Raw genomic sequence first — 18,600 nt, forward strand, 5'->3', positions numbered from 1 at the left:
AATGCTAGATGTGCTGAACCCTTACCTTAGACACATGAATATGTACCAAGCATAGTTATTCTGCTCTTAAAAAAAATTCTCTTCAGATTCTCAATTTTTTTCAGAATTCTACTTTTGTGTACATGGATATATATGTTAATATTTTAGGAGGGATTTTACTTTTGAAAGTCATTTTTGAATCAAAATATTTTTATAGGTCTACCAACTTATTAAACCAATTTGTTAGTCAATAAATCAATTTTAATTATTTTTAATATCACCCTTTATTCTTTTTTTTTTCACCTTTTACTCTTAAAAGTGTCCCAAACTGGATGACTAAAATATGTGGTCACTCTAACTGTGACCCAACAATTATTCATAGGAACAGACCCAGTCCAAATGTGTACACATGAGCAACATGACATGTGCAAGAACATTCACAGATTATTTTTAATAACCCTGAAAAGGAAACAAGCAGATACTCAAAATTGAACGGGTAAGTAGATTATGGTCTCACCCATGGCTGCACACTGGATCACCTAGAAGGCTGTCACATATTTCTAAGGATTCTTCTCTAAGTTTTTAGGAGACACTGCCAACTCGTTCCTTTGGACGTCACGAGATCTGAGGTCCACGCTTTCTTTCTGCTTTGTCCTCCTAGTCAAGACAGTAAGTAGTGCCAGACAGAAAGCAGAGTGTTAACTCAATTCGCTGAGCAATCACTGCTGTGATTTCCCTTCTCACCTTATCTGATCCTGCTATTGAGGATGCTGTTTTGCAATGAGATACCTGGCCAGGCCAGATTCCACTTCAGTTCTTTGAGGTCTGGGACGTGGCTTTTAGGATTTTGATGGCCCTATTCATTAGCTCAGGAAATAAAACGATTAGGAGAGGCTTGCAAGGTGGTACGTAAGAGTTTTTTCCTCAACAAATGATTTTTATTCTCTTTACCAGCTTTGAACATGAGTCCTTCCCTCACACTCCTGAGCAATGGTTAACCATCACAACAAAACCGTCAGTTATTTTACTAGCAAAAATGGGTCTACGAGAGAATAACGGAAGACAGCAATACGACATGAGCAAAGAGCACACGCAAAGAGAGAGGGGGTTGGGCGGGCTTTTATAAGCAAAAATTCCATTGGAGGAAACTGTAGTGGCTAGTGGTTTCTCACTGGCTGAGTTCTAACGGTCTCTCATTGGCCGGGCTGTTGCCAGGACAGGAGAAATGTCTTCCTAAGGGGAGAAGGCAGTGGGTGATCTCTCACAAGGCCGCCGTCTTCTGGTTGGTCAGCCATGACTATGAGTGGTGCTGTGACTATGTGGACGCGAGGGCGCCCCCTGCTGACCTCCCGGCTCCACTTTAAGTGGGGTTTCCTTTATTAATTTTCACATAACAAAACCAGCCCGTCTGAGCAGAGAGGGAGGATATTTCCAGACTGGCTCAGGGACAGGTGAGGAGGCGTGCCAGGGGGCCGCTGTCTTTCTCCCGCGGAGATGTGCGCGCAGTGGCGCTGCTGCTCTCCCAGACGTCCATCCGTGAGTACCCTTGTTCGTTTCCTAGAATTACATCACGTAAACTGAAGAACGTCTTAGTGGTGCCTCACCATCCCTTCGGATGTGGAGGTGGTTTGCCGGGGCGGTGGCCACCGTGGCCTATCAGAAACTGGGAGCGCCCCAGCCGCTTCCAGCCGGTGGCTCCGGGTCGGCGCGCCGGGTGGGGACGGGCAGAGGTGACGGAGCGGACGCGCTGGTGGCAGGGCGGCCCCCTCGCAGGCGCGTAAGCGTGTTCAGCACACTCCTGCCTAACACCCTGAATCGATCTCATTTTATGCCGCACAATTCTGAGGTAAAAGGTACTTTAAGACTGTCTTTTTGTGAGAAATAGTATAGTACTGTAGCAGTTGGCAAAAAAAACAAAACAAAACACCTCACCGTTTGAAATACTTCCCTTACAGTATTGCTGTTATATGGTCTTTAATTCTGCAATTGGTGCTGAAGAATAAAATGAGTACGTTAATTATGGAAGTTGTGAGGCGTTGTGCTGAGTTTATGCCTGACTTAAAGCCTACTTTTGTCCACCTGAGGTCGGATCCCGAGTTTCTGTGTAGAATTATCAAGGGTTCAGTAGATGGCGCTGCCATACCGTTTTTTTGGTCATTTTAGAATTGTTGCTTTTGAGGACTCTTGCAGAAACGGGTGATACCAGGGACGTACGTTCTAGGAGTCTAAGCCTCATTTTTTCCCAACCCTTTAAGATTCTGTGACTTGGTAAATAGAGATTGTAAAGCATCCATTCCTTGGGCGTTTGTCTGTGTACATCTCATCTGAGAGTCTGAAGGTGTTCTAATACATGTAGACGGGTAGCCCTCATATATTCTTTACTTTTTTGTGAACACATAAAACAACACAGTCCACAGAGAAGTCGCGTTACTCTGCAAATGGCATTTTTACTCCCAGAAAACTGCCTTTCGATTTTAAAAAAAATCACCGGGCCTGTCAGAAATAAACTCTATGTGATGAGTGAATGATATGACAAGTTGGCTGGCTGCAGCATCTTTCCTGCCAGACCTAAGCACATCCCTGGAGCTGGCTAATAGGCATTCTCTTGTTCGATTTTTTTCTGATTTATTTTTAAATATTTCAGGGATAGAAAATAGGATAGATAATAATACAACAAACATATATACACTTATATTCAGTTTAAGAAAGAAAACATAATGGGTACACGTGAACATCCTGTGCATTATTCCCACTAGCATTCCCTTCCCTCCTCCCTAGTATTTAGAGATCATTTTTTTCATTTATGACTTCGTTATGATCACACTGTTCTTTTGCAAGCTGCTTTTTCTCATTCAACATTATGTTTTGGAAAACTGTCCAAGTTGACATATATTTTATTCATTTTCACATTTGCAACTGAGTGAACTCTCCCCACTTTGTTTAAACTGTTCTTCTGTGGATGCATATTTATATTGCTTGCTGTTACAGACAACATGCATTCTTATGTGTGAAGTATTCCTATAAGCCTATATATTTTGTGAACCTTAAATATTTCATAACAACAAAACATAAAAAATTTATCTATAATCATTGCAGCCAGGTTAGTTTCACATTCCCTCCTTAAATGTAGTTTGTATTATTTCTGATAGGAGTAAAAGATTTAAAAATATTAGGAGGCAATAGTAGACTGGGAGTTAAAAAGCCATTTAGAGGGCAATTCAACCTTTCTGAATTTGTTTCCTAAATACCTAGGAGTGACGGTAGGGTTGTAGGGCGTATTCCACTTTACTTCAAAATGCCTAATAGCTCCTTAAAGTAGTGGCAGCAATTCCTATTCCTACTGTGTTGGGGAACTCCAGTTGCTCTTCATCCTCCTAATACTGTCAGTCTCCTTGTTTTGCTCTTAACATTTTCTTATTGAAAATTTCAAAAGTATACAGAAATAGAAAGAATGGAATAATTCATGTTACTGTCATTCAATTTTAACAATTAGCAATACGTGGTTTGTCTTGCATCATATGTACCCATCCACCTACATTCACACTCCTTCTCCCCCAGAGTATTTGAAGCAAATGTTATCATTCCAGGATATTACTCTAAAAGATAAGGCTTCTTTCTTTTAAACATAACTCCGATAGCATGATCACACTTAAAAATAATCAACGGTCATTCCTTAATTACATAAAATTAAGGTTCAGGTTTTCACAGTTGTCTCATAACATTGTTATTGGTTGTTTGATTCATGATTCAAAGTAAGATGCATAAATTATGATTGTTGATGTCTGTTAACCTATGGATTCCTTCTCCTGTATTTATTTCCCTCCCTTGGTATTTATTATTAAAAAAATGGGTTTGTTAATCCTAGAGTTTCTCACATTCTGCATTTTGCTGATTGTGTCCCAGATTGTTTGATGTGTTCCTCTGTCTCTGTGTTTTCTGAAAACTGGTGTCAGATCTTGATCAGATTTGTGTTCAAATTTTCTGCTGCCATAGTTCACAAATTGCTCCTGTACATCCTTTCAGGATCTTTTTCCAGTCAAGGAATTGGGTTTTCCTGCAAAGATTAAGGTCACTTTAAAAACAACGAGAGGCGACATTCCCAGTATGTATTCTACATGATTTTTCACTTCCCCCTTTACCTAAAATTGATGACAATCTTGGGAGTCATTAGATCGAAACATTTACTGCATCAAAATAATAATTTCTAAGTCAAAACCAGCTCTTTATGTACTTTGGATCATGCAGGTCCCTGCTCCTTCTTCAACTGGTAATCTAATTTTATTTTTCATCCATCCAGTAACCAAAGGACTGGAGTCAAGAAAACTTAAAAATTCCCCTTTATTTTTCTATTTAATTACTAAAAAATAAACCAGATATCCTTCCATATTTCCAGGCTATTTGACTGACTTAAGAGAAAATAAACAAGTAGAGTGAAATTGCTCCCCACAAAATCAGAGAAAAGTAAATTTGATGTTTTCTCACACCATTCTTGGTCTCTAAAACTAACTGTCTTAATGAGTAGTGTGTTACAGGGGAAAAAAAATGAGGTCTGTAATATTTTTGAAATTTAATTTCTTATTTATCCCTTTTTCTCTTTAAATTCTGGGTGGAGGAATGAAACCTGAGAAACCAAATGAAATGAAAAGGAGGAAAGGGGAGCCTTCCAGTTTAATTTGATACAAAGATCATAAACCTAGAGTGGAATCTGGCATTTGCCTGCTTAGTCTAAGTATCTGTGGGATTTCAAATTATCACAGCAAACAAATTGAGAGGGGGCAAAGCTCTCTATTATGTTTCTAAGCCTTGGGTTTGCATTTCAGGAATAATAACACACATGTACTACAAATTGCCTTTATAAAGACAAGCACTGTTGAGTAGAGGAGGTGTGTGTTAATATAGCATCCTCCTTGTTTTTGCTGTTACGGAAAGTTTTCCTATATGAAAATACATTTTTTAGGGGTGGGGAGCATTGTCATTGCTTGTCATAGTCTTTTAAAATAATCATTTTGATTGAATTATTTTTGTTTAAATTGAGTTCAGTGAAGTGTCCTTTGAAAACAAAATCTAAATATTGATCATTAAATAATTAAATAGTTGCTTTATTAAAGTAAAGTGGTTTTTACTTTGAGAATGATGAGTGAGGACACAAAAGTTACTAACTTTTTTTATGATTAAATGTTAGACTTCCTAAAGCTATAAGAGCTTAATTATCAAAGAGCTTCACTGATGGTTGTTATGAACCATCCTTGAACACAAAGGGTTCACTAGCAGGGAAGCAATCCCTATTACACACAACTGTTGAATGTGGGGAAGTAAGACAAAGGACACACTTATGGAATGGACCCATTTCCAGCAGGCAAAGGGGAAAGGTGAATTGGATGTGCCAAATGACACACATCGTGTTAGAACTTAGAGGGACCCTAGACTCATTTCTTGATGGGAATACTGGGGTGTAGAGGGGAAAACCGACCAGTTCAATATCCCATATCTCATTGGAGGCAGAGCATGGAGTGGAACCAAACAATCCTAATTCTGAGATCCTTTTCAATACATTTTGATGACTTACTAAGCATCAAGGACAGCAGGTAAAACTTGTTAAAAATAGACAGTGGTGGTTCTAAATGAATGCTATGTATGTTTATGGCCATAGATCAGAATACAGATTTCAGATACAAGCCTGTATTAAAATAATGTTTTTTTTTCATGCCTTTTCAATTACATACTTCAAGATTAACAGCAGCTTCACCAGAACCATCTTTTAGAATGGTGAAAATATTCAAATACACAAATACATTACAATGCAAATTCTTTCATTTTGGGTGTTAGCCACCAGAGGGTGACACACACTCTCTCTTTCTCCATGCTGGATGAACGTTATCTGATGCGATATTGGGATAACTTAGTCTCCTTTCTGTGTTACCTCCTGTCCTCATCTGTACGGGCTGTGTCAGAGCATCCCCTCTGGTCTCCTGGTTTCTAGCCTTCCATGGTGCTGGCAGAGAGGTATTTGTGACTGCATAGCTTTCCTCTTTAAAATCCTTCAAGGACATAGTCTCTTCTGGATTCCATGACGTATTGTATATGCCTTTATTTTAGCCACTTGTCACATGGAACTGCAGTTTCTTATTTATGTGCCTACCTTCCATGTGAGCATATGAACTCTCTAGGATGAGACCTTGTCTCAATTTTTTTTTGTGGTAGTCTAGCTTGATGCACAGTGTGTTGTTAGCTGATTAAATGAGTAACCAGTCATAGCTGAGAAACTATCATTCCTGTTAATTTTGACACACATGTACGAGTTCACTTGTTCTCTTTGCTCTGCCTTGGAATCACACATTATTAGACTAAGGAGTAGTCTAATTTGTTGCATCAGCTGGGGCATCCCTTTATATATTCACTTGAAGAGGGCTCTGGAGTTAGTCATTGTTTTAAACATACATTTACATATTTAAAAAATTGAGTGCCTTTATGGGGATTACTAGACAACTAAGAGCAAGATTAGGGCTAGAGAGTGAGAAGTGTGAGGGGTTTTGGTGCCTGGAGAACAAGAGGGTACAACCAGGTGTCCCCAGAAACTTCCAGTGAAACACTTCAATCTCACAACCAAGGCAGTGCAGGGCTTGGCTGCATGGTAGCATTCTTTCATTGACCCATTTTTGGCACATTGCTCTATTTTGCTAACCATTGAACAAAACAATTACAATAAATGGTTGATTTAAAAAGTTCTAGTTCTTTTTCACCTGGAAACACATGCACATGATAAAAAGAAACTCAAGTAGTACAAAAGAATAAAATAAAACTTGTCTTAAACATGGCAAGCAAAAATCTCTGGTTTTATTTTGTCTACTTTATCTTTCTTAGTTTTCTTTTTCCTCATTTGAAAACTCTCCTGTCCCCAAAGTTTGAAAGGATTGGTCTACAATTATCATAGTTTTAAAAATTTACTAATCAGAATTTTAAAGAGGTCATACCTAAAATGTGGTTAGATATTCATTCATGTATCTACATAACCTTCTCAACTCTGCATGTGCAAAGCGCATCAATACACTTACCAAAATCAGCAGTAAGCTGCTGGTGTATGAGTGTACTAGAAAAAGTGTGGCAGGTGATTCAGATGTCTGATATTTGCACCAGTTAGTTGCAAAATGAAAGATGAGTTGAAACTCTCAGAATGGTTTGTCTGAGCTTCTCTTTTTCACCTTGCTGGCAAATGATGTTCAGGGGAAAAAGAGTCTGGGCCTTGAACAAAATGGTTATTCTGTTTTGTCTAGACCTGGATACTGCAAGATTGCCATGAGTTTAGAAGAAAAGGTGAAAGTTACTTGCCAAATCTAAGTAAGTCTTGGTTGTATAAGATTTTGAGACACAAATATTTTCATGGAATGTTGGTACTTCAAAGATATGAGGCAACTTTTATATTTTACATTTATATATTTTGGACTTCAGTGAATCTGATTATTTAATATTCACCCTATTTTGAAAATAGAAGTTTTTAAAGAGTACTGACATTTAAAGATTTCTTAATGTGGTCCCTAATTTCATTATTTTTAAAAAGCTGTGGAAATGGAAGAAAGATTCCAAATTGGAGACATACTAAAGCTTTGGGGGAAAAAATACAGTGTTTCAAAAAAATGTGGAAAAATACATTGAAGGAAATATTTTAATGCACAAATGAAGAGAACCTAGTGCCTAAGGGGAGTTTATGACAATTTGAGGCTTCATGTCAGGTTGACCTGAACAGTGGTTATCCAAGATGGAAATGCTTAGCGTGCATCTCTGCACAGAAAGGTGTTCAGTAAATGCTGTTGGTGATGAAAAGTTTATTATGGATTAAAAGGGAGTTTTATGAATGAAGAAAAATAAAATTATAGGGCAACATGTCCAAATGTCTTACGATGACTTTAGAATATATTTTGATATATCATTAATTGAATAAAATATTTTCTTAAAATGCATAATAAGAATTTGTGGCGGTGATCTGAGCAAATTAGTTAATTCTGGCCTAAAATATTTGAGATAGAAATAAAAATTTATCTTAGTTAACATTTTATTTTATGTATGGGATTATTTTATTTTTATTTTTATTTTATTTTATCTGATTCACATCCTGGTAAAAGCATATGTTTTAGGTCATTATTCAGACTTACTACTGAGTATTTACTATGATTTCTGAATGCTCACATGTTGAATATTCTTGAAGAAACAACTCCAAACTGGATGCTTACATTGGGATTCCTTTCTTATGGAGAGCATCTCTTTTGTTCTAATATTTACATGAAGATAACACCTTGCTGTGTTTCCATTTTAAGTGAGCAGAATTTGTTGTAGGAGAGACCAGAATGAGAAAAACAATTTAAAAAGCTTACCTCCCTTGTTTTAGAACTTTGCCCTGGATTTCCTTTTGTGGACCAAGTCCAGCTGGCCAACCTCTCTTGCCCTGTTTTGCCTCCTGCAATTTTGTGTGGGATGAAGAAACAGACAAGACAGTTGACAGAGAGCTGGATTGAAGTTGGTGCCAGAGTGAAGCAGGACAGTCCTCTCTTGCCAGGGAAGTTGCCTTTTACTCACCACAGGACATGGAGCTTCATCCCACACAGGTTTGCTTGAGTTCTTACAGACGTCAGAAGAATTCTTTTCCTTTGGGGCTCCTGCTCATTTGTGTTATTTCCAGATCTCTCGACTTAGCATTAGACATGCTCCCAGCAACAAGCTGGACAAAACACATGACAGAGTTCACTGTTCCACGTTGTGGTGCTGCAGTCACAGAGCTCATGTCTGCGAGGGAGGAAAGCCTGCCCACTGGTAGGTGTCGATTCCATTGCGATGTGCAGGATGTCACAGAAATGGTCCTATCCAACAGATGTGGCTCTCCTCTCATTACACAGAAAGAAGCAAGTCTCAGGAAACCAGCAGAGACGCGAAGAGATAGAGGGGGAGGAGGAACATTAAATAGGAGGAACTCAAAATATACTTGTTTCTGTTTTTTGCACAGTAGAACTTGTAAAGCGCAAATAGGAGAAAAGGGGGTAAGAAAGCAGAGGACTCATGCTTCTAATGTCAAAGAGCAGTCCTAGCAGAGGTGAAGCCGGGAAGTGGGTCAGTAATTTTGCTTGCATTTTAATTACTTAATAAATTTAAAAAGTATTTCTTGAGTGACCTCTTTTTGTTGCCAGTTTTCTAGGAGCTAGTACTGCAGTAGTCAAAGACCACGTCTCTGCCATCATGGAGTTTGTATCCATATATGCCTACATGTTATTTATATATATATCTGAGTGACCAGTTAAACAAATGAATAGACTATGTAAGTTCAGTTAGTGATAGGTGCTGTGAAATAAAATAAAGCAGGGTCAGGGAATGTGTGTGCTTTAGATATGCGGTCAGGGAAGGCTTCTAGGAAGAGGTGACATCTGAACAGAGAATGAGGAGTGAATAAGTCATGTGTGCTTTATCGATAAAAATGGGGGGTGCTTTTCTTTTTCCTCCAGCCAGAATGCAGGTTGTGCCCAAAGTGGGGACCACAGCCTTACTTCTCCAACCACAGAGGGACCATGAAAGTAGAGATCATACTTCAGGCACATTGTGGGGACCAGTGTCAGAACTGTGGCTGGTCTGGGAGTGCTGGATCTGATGAGGAGTGAAGGGATAACAATGCTTTCAGTTCCCAGAGAGCTGTGGCCCAGGCTACAACCTGGGCTGTAATATAAAAGGCATAGTTGGCTCTGAAAGTACAGGGTTTGAATCCCAGCACTGCTACTCATCAGCTGGGTAACTGGGCAGGTCATATAACTTGTCTGTGCATCTGTTTCTTTATATGGAGAATGGAGTTAATAAAGGTCCCTCCATCCCTCGGTCATTGTTAGGATTAACTGAGCTAATATATTATGTAGGGTCCTTAGGACAGTGCCTGGCACATGATAAAGTCTGTGTAAAAGTTGGCTGTAACCTATCACCCTCCTAAGGGACTTAGTACTCTCCCTGCTTTTCCCACACCTCTACTCAAAAGGTTGGTTAAGTACCACCTGCAATAAGGGCATTATTCTTCCCTGTTGAAACCAGTGTTTTCAGGAGGCCTACTTTGGGCCCCTGCAGCTTTCCTTATGGAGTCTAAACACAAAAGGGCTGATTGTTTTCATGTCCCAGACAGTATGATATCCTAAGGGCAGATGCCATGACTTCTGGCAGCCTTTCCTGACTTCTGGAGAGGGTTTCTTCCATAGGGATAGACACAACTTTCTGGTCTCTTTCTACCTAGAGCTGAAGAAAAAAAAATCACACATTTAATCTTTCTTTATTTCTTTTTTCTCTTTAATTATTTATTTATTTTTTAATCTCATATAGGGAACTGTACTCAATAGCATGTAGGAAATGACAAAATAAATAGAAAACATGGTGATCATTCAAAAATGCCCATCTGGTTATATATCACTTCTCTGCTTAAGACATCTTAATATTACAAGTGGCCCTTTGCCTACTGGATAAAATGTAGACTCTGGCTTGAGGACTTTCATGCTATGTCTCTTCTTACTTTTCCACCCTCATTGATCTACACTCCATAGGCCTTCCTGGAAAATGTTTCAGTCTTGGCATCTAGCCAAGCTCTTTCTGGCCTCTACTTCTGCTGTATGCTGTTCCTCAGCTTGGAGCAGTGCCCTCTGCCCGCTAGCCCCTGCTGTCCTTTACTTGACTAACTCTAGTTCATCCTAAAAGTCTCCATTTGCTCATTCCTTCTTTGGGAGGCCCTCTAGGGTCATCCAAGCCTGGTAAAGACTCCTCCTAGACTGCCTTATATATTGTCCCTTTCTCCATCACTGCCAGTGTTAGATTGTCATTCAGAGAAATCTGGGTGCCTCATCACAGGTTCCTCTTCTCTTTGCTCTCTCAGCAACAATCAGAGTAGTAACTGATGAGTTTATTGTCTGAAGGCGTTTTCTTTGCTTTCTATTAGTTTGCAATCGGTTTGATGGCAGTACTGAAATTATACTGAACATATATAGAATTGCAAAGCCAGCAGTTCATTAAGTCCCTCCAGTGAGGAGATTTCTGGGAAGATTTTGCCCAATTTTAGCTAGACCACGGAGGACAAAGCAGAGAGTGCTGAAAGATGTGGCTGTAGAAGGAAGCAGGATCTAATCATGAAGGCCTTTGTAAGCAAGAGTTTGGATGTCCTTGGAGCAAAATAGGTAATAAGGAAGCATTTTAAGCAAGAGACATGGGCTATCCTTAAAGCTAACCACAACAAAACAATTCCACACATCTTATCTGCAGAGTTCAGCCCTTCCAGCTCCTTTTTCCCTACAAGGTATTGGGAAGACTGTGTTTTCAGGCTTCCTCAGCTGGTCATTCCCAGCTCTTCCCCTTAGGGCTCTGTGGCTTTCTGCAAGTGAGGTCAGTCTTGCAAATGTCAGTGGCATCATATGGGTACCAGGAGTAACAACAGAGCCTATGTACAGGGATATGGGAAGATTAGAGGAGATCATTTGAGTACTGAGCTCAGTGATTGGAGCAGAATGTAAAACTAACTTACAACGATAGTAGTAGTAGTAGTAATAGTGGAAGTAGTAATGGTACAGAAACTTTTAACACAATAGCATAAAGGCGCTGCTCACTGGATTGTTACTCTGAGAGCTGTGAGGATGCCTTTTTTCTTGCAGATGCAATTTCTTGAAGGCAGATCCCTGTGAAATCTGATTCCCTCTGCCCCTCCTTTACTTGCTCAGGATTGTCACCCCTTTCAGCAGGGAACTCATAGAGTTGAAGGGCCTACTCCACCAGAACAGGAAGTGGGATCTGGAGGGGAGGAGGAGAAAGGACAGAGGGATCTGGGTGAGGGCAAGAGGACACTGGAAATCTAAGGAGAAAGAGGCTTTTCTTTGACAGGCAGGGGTTGGCTATGTTCCCCCACAACACACAGCACAAAACACACCCACACCCACACACACCAGCTGGGGAAGGGGGAGCTTGAGGGAAAGGGTATGAAAAGGTATTCTCAGAGCTCCCACCTCTCTTGTGGAGTATGTAATAGGATAAAATGCACTTTAAATTGGACTCAAAGACCAATTTAATCATTTCCTGTTTCCCATTTGAGTGTGAGCTTCTGGGCTTGGGTTACACCTTTCCCTTCTTCTTTCCAGCACTACAGGGGTGTAGTGCTAGGAATGTTATTGTCACTGCTGTAATTATTTAAATGTGAATTATCAAACGTGAATCCATTGACGTCTATGGGAGATCTGGATTTCCTTGGATGATCAAAGTTTTGATACACAAGGTGTGAAAAACGGAGATCAACTTGGGGTCAACCTTCCCTGCAAATGTGTTTTTATATTTGAAATCAACCTTATCTAGATAACTGTTAGAAAAGGCAATCATTGTTATGTATTAGGTCACATGCCCCCAGAGCTCTAGGTTCCATCAAGTCTCCCTCCCCATTCCTTATATTCTCTTAAAAAGCCATCAATCTCTTACTTCTGCTATTTAGATTTGAATCCTTTTTAAAAGACATTGGTATAGAGGAAGATCATTGAAACTATTTCAGCTTTTTTTTTTTTTCCTTAGAAAGGAGGGAACAAAGTGATTTAGCTTCCTGTCCACTTTAGCTTGTCAGGATTGTGTGGAATGCTGGCTTGGTACCATTCAAAATCTGCTGCACATACTAAGGGCAAATTTGGAGTCACTAGACTAGAGTAGCAACTGGCTCTGCACTCAGCTTTCAGAAACAACTCTGTCTTCTTCCCAAATTTAGAGCAAACAATTTCCAAACTCTTGAGATGAGCTATGAATGGGACAGGAAATTAAATAGAAACCAGGGCAAGGCATAGTCTGAAATGGGGCACATTGAGGAGGGCAAAGAGGAATGCAGGCCTTTGCCAGGATGAAGGCTTTGCCAGGATTCCTGGAGTTTCAGCAATGTTCGGGGGGCAATGGTGTCAGGATTTTTTTTTAAAAATAGAGGGTTTTAGCAACCAAAAAACCCCAAGAATATATGCTTTTTAAGAATGAGCACTGAATTCCATGTGACTTGGGTAAATTGATCTGTTCCCATTACTCAGATTGGTTTAATTTTCAATATTGATCTTAAAGGCTGAAGAATTTGTATGGATGATTCAGTGATAAAAAGCTTTACTGAAGACCCAGTGATTGCTATGAAAAATAAAGTGGATCCCAGAGAGCTGTATCAGCCTGTCTTGCCTGAGGGTTTCAGCCCCAGGCAAGTTCATCCTGGATTCGGTGAGACCAAAAAATGACAATGGAATATTTGGGGGTAAAAAGGGGCTTATGCTAAGCTTTATTCTCACAGCGGTAGGTCGAGCACTAGAATCCCATCTGCTTCTGCTTTCATCTCTGCCTCCAGCTCAGCCTCTGCCCCAGGCTCTGTCTCTGCCCCAGGCTTGGCCCTCGCCTCCAGTCTCTGCTCTCCTCTCTTCTGCTTTCTTGCTGTCTTCTCTAGACTCTGCTCTTAGCCCTGGGGGATTCTTTTTCTATCAACACAGGCAGTAATGGCTTATCTAAGCCAATGGGTATACAAGTATTCACCTGCACAGTAGGCTAAGTATTATATCACTTCACATATACAATGGGTGAGATTAGGATTAGGTGAGGATCCTGAGCATGGAACTTCCATTTTCCCTACATAGACAAAGCTGACTTTCCTATAATAGCTCCTGGAAATCCGTGAGACTTAGAAGATAGAGGAAATTAAGCTCTTGTTAAAGTATTTGCAGAGAAAGCATCTACTAGTGCAGAGGCAACCTGGAAATGCAACACCCAGACTGTTCTCGAGTAAGAGATAACTTCTGGTTTAATGCCTATGTAATAAACTGGAATGCACAGAAACAATGATGCCTGTTACTTTCCTATATAGGATTTAATATGCTGCAGCAGCATTTGAACCAATGACTCATGGTATTAAAGAATGGTTCATTTCCAACCCACCTGAACTAAATAAATGCACCCCACTATAGCAGAGACTGTTAGTTGCCTCCTTATGTCTATCCTCCTCTTTTTTCATAGTGATGAATTACTGGCTGAGCTCAAGACCTTGTAGTTAGGTATGGCCATGTGACTAATACCGGCCAGTGGTTTATGCATGGAAGTGAAGTGTACAACATCCCCCCTTGTAACCTCCTGGTTTTTCCCTGAAAGGGCAAGGACATGACCTTTTTTTGCCCTCTGTTCTGCAAGCAGTATGCAGACATGATTGAGCAACCAACTTAAACCATGAGACAGAAATTGTTTTGAGGATTGCAGAGCACAAGAAAGAATAATTTGACCCTTGATGGTTGTGTGGCCTCTATTCCAGCTTAGGAATGCCTTCCCAGACTTCTGTGTGAGAGAGAAATAACCTACTAGCTTTTTAAAGCTATAGATTTTTGGGTCTCTTACATCAGTCAAACCCAGATCCTAATGTATGTAATCCACATCTTAGGTTTAGAATAGATGCAAACTGTGGTTATTCCCTTGGCTCAAGAGAAGACAGTGTTGCCTCTTACTTTTCTTTGAAATACATATTCCGTGTGTATTCTTACAGGAATTTCAGCACAAATAGTAGATTTTAATGTTATACTATTTCAGTGTTATTTCAGTTCTGAACTATCTAGGCAGCCAGTCACTAATAGTAAGCAATGTTTCTGTTCCTCTATGATGAATTAGATGACCCTGTGCATGCATGTCCAGTTGTTTGACAAGTCTATGTTCTCAACTAGAGTGACTCTTGTATTGAATGGCTACAACAAATAGTGCATCACATGCAAAGAAAGTGCTGTTTTATGCTGGCAACTAATTTAGTTGGTTGAAGGAATTTCTAGGAGGAAAAGATAGATTGATGATTAAGCAAGGTTTGAAAATTTTTTCTAAACTTTCTTAAATTTTTATTTTATAACTCAGCCTATGGTAGTATAGGCAAGTAAGGATAATGGTCATCTATCAGAGGATGTTCCATTCAGAAGTTTAACTTTATGTGGACCTTTAGAAAAATAACTAAGATTTCTCAAGCATTCACATGCCCAGAATAATGTGAGGAGCTTTCCATGCATTATCACATGCAGTCCTCACAACATGAGGTGGTAATACTGCTTGTTATTATCTCCATTTTGTATATGAGAAAACTGACACTTAAAGAGGCTAGGGATTTGGCAAAGTTTGCACATCTGAGGTGGCAAAGTCAGGAATTGAATCCTGGTCTGACTCTGACACCTAACTCTTAACCCAACACTATACTGCATATTTACACAAGTGCTTAAAACTAATGGGCTTTTTGTGGTGTACCTAATAGCTGCTTCTTCTGGCTCAGCTATCATTATACTATTTTTCATCAAGCACATTTAAGTTTCTTGTTGTTGATACAAAGAAGTTCACAGGTAAGAAACTTGGAAAAAATTCTAATATAAAATGATTACATCAATGTTGTCAACAGCATAGAAATACTTGACTTTGGTTTGTATCTGACAGTGGGGGATAGTTGGTAGCAACGAAAAGGAGATTTTAATAGCAATAGCCTCATCATATGAGGCTCATCATATGAGATGTATAAATGACATCATAATATACAATTAATTAATTTTTTCTAAATACATATATTAAACAGTTAATATTGGTCTTTAAACTTTTGAAAAGAAAACTCAGCTGGGTAAATTTGAAGATCTAATTGTCTTTATTCAATGATATATGAATTAGGCAGCATTCCATCTAGCAAGTAGAAAGGAACTTGGAGAAGCTGTACAAAGTGGAAGGATTTTATAGGCAGAAGGGGCAAGGACAAGGGAAGTCCTAAACAAAAGAAAGGATTATTTCAAGCAAGGTTATCTTTTGGGAAAGGCATGGTGGAAACTGGTGTGTCTCTCATGCAGATCACCTTAGTGTTATCAGGACATTCCAGGCTGATTGATTTAAAATTCCACTTTTGGGAGAGGCTGAAACTGTAAGTAGATTAGGTATTATGTCTTGGTTTGCTGGCATGAGGCTTAGCAGAAGTGACTCCATTTCGGGCCTGTTGTTTCTTTTTTAACTATTTCTGTGCTCTTTCTATTGATGAGAATACCTTCAGAACTCTCATTTAAAAAGACCCTTAGTGACTATGCTAATCCAGTGTTCTTTTGGGTGAAATATTGACCTTACATATTGACATATAACAACGTCATTCAGAAGCAAAACTAGTGAATAAAGTTGAGCGTATAAACTAGAGAATTCTATTTTATTCCTTAAATGAGATACAGGTGTAAAATAATGAGCCTAATTTTCTTATGGGTGAGTGGCTTTTAGGGCACAGTTCCAAAAATGTTTTAAGTATGACAGTAACATTGGAATAATTTACAGTTTTTTGATAAATACTTTAAAGACTCAGTGAGATACAACTAACTTCTAGGATGCCTATTTTAAAAAAGTAACAAAATGCAGAAAACATTTCATTTCATCCAAAGGAACTGGAGATGTTAACAGCTTCCTCCCTAGCTAAAATTCTTCCAGCAACAAAATTGCTTATCTATTTGGTCCCCAGTTGGCTACTGAATAACTGGTGGATTCCTGCCCTTTCTCCACTTACCTATTTTAGACTTAAAAAAGAAAAAATTTTAGCCTTCCTCACAGAAAGGCTGAGTCCTAAAGAGTTACTGGTCCTACTATTTAATTCTCCAGTGTTCTGAGAAATATGTGAGATTTAGGATTTAGTGATAAAGAGTCATGGCAGACATCTGTAGAGGTGACAGAAGCTCAGTTTCCAAAGGTTAGTATGTAGGATTTTTCGTTATTCTCATTCCAAGTGTGTGACAGCGGTGCTCTGCCCATGTTAATATCTTAGACCAACAAATGGTGGCCAGGGAGAATTATCTCTGATAATCATGAAGTGCTTTGCCTGGAGCCATCTACAAGCTGAACTTTGTTGATAAGCACTTTGTAAATTGTAATTTAACAACCTGCCCTCCAGTTTTAGAGGGAAGCCCTCATATACCAACTGCATAAATAACAGTCTCAGGTTCTCAAAATCTGGAGGCCAAAGGTTATAAAAAATTCTCTTCTTCCTGAGTAGCTGAACCAAGGGAACTGGCAAAACAGACAGTGGTCACCAAAATTGTCCAGTTTCTGCAAATTACTCTCCTTAAGAGTGAAAACTGACTCTGCAAATTGTTTCCAGTCACACAGCAGTGTCATGTTCAGACCATTAATCACTGTTCATAGCACAAGGATCTTTTGGTTAATGGTGTTACTTCCTGAGGTAGGCTTCTCATTATCAGCAGGATTTATGCTTCGTTATTCTCTTGGCTAAAGAGTTCCTCAAATTTCATAAGGTTTCCCTCTTCCCACAGGATGAGGAGGAAGAGGACAACTCCCATTCTGGGTTGTGCTTTGTTTGATTGTTAATGATCTATGCTTTTCTCCCTCTTTAGCCATCACTGGAATTGATGGGCCTCTAGATTTATTGGTTCAATTAAGGCTGTATCTATATGACACTAACTGTGGGGTTGGTCTAGTTCCTGACAAAAGCAGTAAATTGGGTGGTGAAAAAATTGATCAATTGTTGATCAGTTGAATAGGTCTGTCAGAGGAGTCTGGGAACTGTGAGTACATAACCCGGGGAACATGCTGTGGAAGTGTTATGGAGAGGCAGTCTGATCCTTTCCAAAGTATCTCCTTGATCTGATGCCTTCTTTACCACATTCCAGTACAGCATAACAGTTCTAGCCTTTTTTTCTGCCAAGGCAGTGTTCTTTTACAGATAACCGTCCATTATTTTCTGTTAACCAGCTAAGAGGCTAAGTAAAGTTTGTGTTTGAGAGTTCAGTCTCAAACAACCATTTATGAATGTCTGGTCTCCTGAGTTATTCAGCTCTGATGTCATAGACTATCCAACCTTAGGGAACCATTCTCAATATTAGGTTGGAAAAGTAATTAATTTAAAATCAATACAGATGTCACAGCAGACACTGCAGGTAGTCTACCATTTACTATCCTAGCCTTCACTAACAGAAGAACCCTAGTATATTGAGGTATTTGGTCACAAGGCTCATGTCTTACCCAGATCCAGGAGTGGGCATGGGGTTTCCTTTTGGCATGATGGAAATGTTCTGAAACTAGACAGTGGTGATGGTTGCCCAATATTGGCAATGCACTAAATGTCTGCACTGAATTGTATACTGAAAACGGAAAAATGGCAAATTTTATGTGTATTGTATTATAACAAAAAAATGCAAACATAAAATAAGCATTGTGTGTCAATGACATGATGAGAAGACATGTTCCTATTTATGAAGTAATTTGTCAAATCTTTGAAAATATTTTAATTTAAAAATTGTAGTTTTTTCCGTATTTTAAGGTTAATTAAACAGTAGCTGTTTACAAAATGTGTTGTCAGTTAACTGACGATGTTCAGTTAATTTTTTTTTTACTGAAGTAAATTTTTAAAGAAGAACAAACATACTACTTGTTTTTTTCAATTGTCTAAGGGCTATGAGTCAATTATGAAACATTTGTTAGGACTCTATATATACCAGAAACTGACATAGGCACAGAAAATATGAAGCCCTTGAGTTGCTTAAGAAAAACCTCATCTGAAAATGAAAGTTTTGATTTTGTAAGATAAGCCTGTTTTATGGACAAAAGCCATTCCTATACAACGAGGAAGATTTACCAGCT

The 18,600-nt window shown here is 39.1% G+C and overlaps 1 long non-coding RNA gene across 3 annotated transcripts in view; it reads left to right on the forward strand.

Moving 5' to 3' along the window:
- Positions 1-1,096: 1,096 nt before the first annotated feature.
- LOC118923844 (uncharacterized) overlaps positions 1,097-18,600 on the forward strand; it is a 149,976-nt gene continuing 132,472 nt past the window's right edge. For all 3 annotated transcript variants that reach the window (XR_005029351.2, XR_008996364.1, XR_008996365.1), the window contains exon 1: positions 1,097-1,515. This is a non-coding gene — a long non-coding RNA (uncharacterized LOC118923844). The remainder of the gene's footprint in view (positions 1,516-18,600) is intronic.

This window comes from Manis pentadactyla, chromosome 3 (genome assembly GCF_030020395.1).
Source record: "Manis pentadactyla isolate mManPen7 chromosome 3, mManPen7.hap1, whole genome shotgun sequence".
Taxonomy (NCBI): Eukaryota; Metazoa; Chordata; class Mammalia; order Pholidota; family Manidae; genus Manis; species Manis pentadactyla.